Genomic DNA, 5,622 nt, shown 5'->3' on the forward strand with positions numbered 1-5,622 from the left:
AGGTTCTAAGCCTTGCGCCGCCGACTTTTGTTTTGCTTCGTTGATGGTTCTGTTTTATGGATGTGGTGGTGCGATGTAACGGAAGAGATCTCGTCGCTGGACGATTTGAAGCTCTCCGTTGGTTAGTGTTTCTGATCTGGGTAAACCTCCTTTGTTTTGGGTTTGTGGCAAAAAGTTTGGATGAGATCTCGATAGGCGATTGATGCTCTACAACACTTGGAACACAGAAATGAAGGGGTATGATCTGAAACTGGTGTTTTCGTTGATGGTGATTCTGGTCCCGGTAGGTTTCCGGTGTCTGTTGCGGCACCGACGAGGTGAATCTCCGGTGAAAAACTCTGATCGGTGGAAGCATGGAGGCGGTGTCTTGGTGTTCGACGCATGTCTTCTTCTTCCTTTCGCTGTATACACGTGTTTGTCCACGTGTTTTCGTCCTGGGTGGATTTGGTTGGGCCTCGACTGTGTGTTTTTTATGTTGCCCATCTGTGGGCTTGGTTTTAAGTTTATCGTTTGGGCTTTTAATAGTCTGCTTGTACATTATGTTTTTTTTTGTTTTATAAATATGAGACGGCAAAAAAAAAAAAACAATTTATGATTTATCGATTATATATATATCACGTGAATGATCACAGTAGAATTTACAGTGAATGTGGTAGGGCCCGTTGTCCCAGGTTCTGGAGTTTGATTCGATGAAAAAAGAGAACAATACTAGAAAATTGTTAAAAGTATATTGTATGGTTGCATGTTGGGAAAATGTCACGGTGCATGCTGAATCCACGACGATGTGTTATGTATAATATTATTTCTATACAGATGTCAAAGTAGACGCGATTAATTAAATAGTAACAGTTTTATTTAGTATATCTTCAAAGAATCAAAATATACAATAAGGCACAGCTGTGTTTTAAGCAACTTTCGGTAGATTTCATGCCTAGGAAATTTGGCTGTGCATTTCGTAGTCTCTTAGTTTTAACATGTTTAACAAGCATAGTAGTTGAAGTTTTTAGAACATTGACGTAATCAACGTGAAGTGTAACAACGACTAAAGTAGGAAATATGAACATAAAAAAAAAAAACTAGACGGCCAATCAGATGATATTTGAATGTCTGGCATTAGACTAAAATTAGTTAAACTAATCATATAATAATCTATAGGACGAAGTGCCGTATTCCTTCTGGTGAATCATCATATGGAAAGAAGTTTCCAAGACAATTAAGTAAGGCTACGTGTACAAATTAGCACAAATAGGTTAGTCTCCTAATTCAAATATTTAATGTAATCAACCTAACTGGCCAACTCTTTGTACTTATTGATTAATACAAAAGCAAAAGAGTTATCAAACGAACAAGAAAAACATGCAAACGTGTCGAGCGAGACCGGTCGATTTTCGCGATGTGTTAGGTTTGTCCCGGTGATCTCCTTTTAAATGTTTGGCCACACGCCTTTCCTTTGACCGTCACGTGCCGGTAGCGGTAGGTCTGTCTCGTGACAGCTGAAACATGCAACGTGTTGTAGTACAAGTGGTTTATCGTGCTTTCCTGCTGTCCTAAGGTTTGGTGAAATTAGACCTGCTCCTTTAGACCAAAAGAGGACATGTGTAATAATCTCCTTGCTTTATGAAAAAATATCATTTGGAAATTCAGTATTCTACTACTATATTATTGTGTGCTCTCATGGAATCCATACAAGAAAATCATTTGTTTTCAGTATTTGCACATAGCTACCTAGCTATGGAACAATACAATGTACCAAAATTTCAATAAATTTCTGTATTTTTTTTGTTGTCAACAATTTATGTAACTTAATACATTAAATTATTTTATTAGTTTTTGGAAGATATTAATTGATCAAATAACCAGTTAGATTAATTTTTTTTGTCTAATGTATATAGGTTTCTTTCTTACAAATGAAATTTTTAAATTTTACACAATTACACTTATTAAAAATACAATTAAAGTTATTTTTGCTATATATTATCAATAATTATCAACCAAATGTATTTAAATTTTTTTAAATTTTTTAATTAATATGTTTAAAACTATATATCTTATTAATATTAACTAATATAATATTTTAAAATCTAAAAGTTTATATTAAAAACTAGAAATTTATATTTCTGGAACAATACAAATATTTAGAAATTTTATATTTTGGGAATTGAAGAAATATTAATTTTAAAACATAGTTTTGTGCACAATAATTTTAAAACATAGTTAGAACAATAAATTAACTAAAAAGTCTAAAAGAATAAACTCTTTGGTGAAGGGATCCAAATTGAAATTAGTCATATAAATTCAGGGTTATAATATAAGATTTAAAACAATATAACTGTACATATAATAAATAACTAATATGATGTCTAAAAGATAAATACAAAAAAAGACAGCAGAGGAAAGTATATGGGTGTAATTAATGGAAACGTGGATAAGCGCCGAATTCGAGTCATGGAGAAGTCACCGAGGAAGCATCTCACAGCGTCCACGTCAGATTGTAAACGTGTCCATCAGGCCTCGTCTCGGAGGCTACAGAAAAAATCTATTAAAAAAAACAAGATACTTTGAGCAGGCAGGAGTCAGTTTCGGACTGAGTTGGGTCCCAGCAAAAAGGCGCGTGTTTCGCACTTTCTCCCAGGCTTACGTAAACGCATTCAATTCTGGTAACAGCTGGATGCGAGGGAGTTAGTGTGGTGCAGGTGCAACATATCATGCCCCACAACTTGTCCGAAGCATAAAATGCGAAAGAGTACTAGTGACATATTCTCTTCCACGCGCGATTTTTCGCGTGTCTGTTTTCGCTTGTGTTTAGAGTAGGGTTGTTCAATGAGGTAAAACCGAACCGTACCGAACCGTACCAAACCGAACCAAAATAGAAAATATGGTTTGGTTTTGGTATATACCATATAAACCGAAAGAATTTAATTTTATAAAAACCGTAGGATTTGAATATGGTTTGGTATATAACCGATTAAACCGAATAAACCGAACAAAACCGATTAAAAGTATAAACATGCAAATATGTATCTATTTTATAACAATACATGAAAATCTATTTGTTATATAAGTTAAATTTGTGTTAATAACTATTACAATAATGTTATAGTAATAAAGAACTTTATATAATTTCTAAAAAACTTGAACTATAATTAAATAACAATACATCGCAATTCAGACATTTTATTTTCTAAGTCTTCTTTTTTATCTTTTTGCTTTATTTTAGTATTCACTAAACTAATATGAAGATGATAAATTTGATGAAAAATAATTAATGAAAAATTTTCACAAGTTTTTTTTTATCTATAAACAAACAGAGTTTCGTGTTCAATCGAAAAAAACATGATTCTAATGAACATTAAATATGGAAGAGTGGAAAAACTTTTCTTCCATGTTTCTGTTTTGTTTCATATTTTTATTTTCAAAATTTCAGGCTCTAATTTTAATTATAGATTTTATTTGATGGTAGAAGCATTTTTACGTTTTTGTTCATTTATGTGAACATATAATATATTTTTAATAAATGAATGTGTTGACAATATGACTCTAAAATTTATTTTATATGATTTCAAACTAAATAATTATGTTTTTTGGTATAAAACTGAATAAACCAAAAACCGACGTTATATAAACCGAATCGAACCGAAGTAAATATGGATTTAAAATGTTAGTTATATTTTACTAACCGAAATATCGAAAACCGAAAAAACCGAACCTAAACCGAACCGATATCCGGATTGAACATCCCTAGTTTAGAGCGTCTTTATTGTAAGTCTCTTACGTTGAGTTTCTTAGCGTAATATAAGATACGGTTTTTAAACTTTTAACTAAAAAAACTAAGAAACGTCTCTTAAATAAGAGATATAAGAGACATCTCTTAATTTTTTTAGTTAAAAGTGCAATAAATATGCTCTTAGATTTTTGTTCTTCCAAGTGGTGTGAGATGACTTCTCTCTGATCAAGAACACAAGGATTGATTGAAAACATTAACGTCCGTGAATCTGATAATCACTAGATCAGTTGAATAATGTTTTTTATGTTTTCACGTGGAAGGAAAATTACAACTGGCTGATTTGTTCAGCAGACCATTGTATTCACGTAAGTCGAGTATTTTCAGCATATTTTTTTTGATACAAAAGTTGATGATATCATTTTTTTTGTATTTTTCGTTTAGTATTTAAGAACTGATACTAATCCATATATAATTTTTGGGTATATGTGTTATGACATTGTGAGGCAGATGATTACATTTTAAAAAAAAATATTTGCTCTCCAGCACCAAAACTTAAAACTTGTGATCATATTTTTTTTTTCAGTTTCCTCATCAAGAGATTTGCTCGATCTCATCTGCTGCAAATATTTGTAATCACATATATAAAACACACATGGAAGGATTTTATATCCATCTTTTCTTTCATCCTGAGAAGACTTAAGATATTTTGAATAGCTTAGTGATATATCAAGCTTCTAATATAAATATATATACGTATGTATCTTCTAGATTTTAGTACATAGTATATATTTTCAGATTTAATATTAATTTTTCTTCATAATGAACAAGAATTCAACGACGAATATATATAGACGTGGTCGTATATACCTCTTCGTGAAAGGTGAATCGGTAATGCGGGTTGAATCTAAGCACAAGTGGGAGACGAACATTACTACGTGTCGATTATCCAACACTTGCATCGACTAAGCATAGGAGAAATCATAAACAAAATAAAATATATATAATTCAGTCGTCGATACGAAACCAAAATATCTCAAACATTTTCTTTATTGATAAAGAATTTTCTCAAACATTTTATTTGTCAACAAATATAGAAGCACGTATTCTGAAATAACCAAATATAAGTAGAGCTCCATCCTCCGTGCAGAATGCGTGGAACGAGCTGGAATATATAGACAGAGAATTCTGAATCCTGCGTATGTGATCTATGCATATAGTTTATATCATTTTCGAGTTCAAAACCAATAAATGCTTTAACTAAATGACCGTTGTAAATGAAGTGTTGCGGAAATACTTCTGTTATCATTACTATCGACCAGAAAGTCCATATATATACAAGGTATTAGACCGTCATAAGGTCATGTTTATCCTAACAAGATAAGGATAAGGATAAACACTATGTTACAGATATACATGGAATATATACTAGATAAACACATAGTCTCTGGTTGTCTTTATCATGTCCCGGATTGGGTCTGCAGTACGGGCTGGTCTATGGTCGATCATCATTTGGTTTATAACACTCCCCCTTGATCGACACATCCGGTACAGGTTCGTTGCATGCTTAATGTTACCTCATTAAAACCTCTCCTGAAAACCCCAAAACCAATGTGGCAAAATGGAAAACCAAGAACAGAAAAAAGAGTACAACACATGAACTCTCCCAGATGAATGCATCACTGTAGTAGACGCATTCCCATCTGGTATCCGAGTCTTCTTGAACGTTGAAGTTGCCTATGACTTGGTGAAGATGATCAGCTGGATTCTCCTTGAATGAACTTGTAAGTCTTGGACGTTGGTATGTCTTTTGGAACTCCATTAAGATGTGGTCAGGATGTACATCTTTGCTGCTGATCACTCCATGTCTTGGTTGAACTGATGGTGCTTCAAACGGTGCT

This window comes from Brassica oleracea, chromosome C5 (assembly GCF_000695525.1).
Source record: "Brassica oleracea var. oleracea cultivar TO1000 chromosome C5, BOL, whole genome shotgun sequence".
NCBI lineage: Eukaryota > Viridiplantae > Streptophyta > Magnoliopsida > Brassicales > Brassicaceae > Brassica > Brassica oleracea.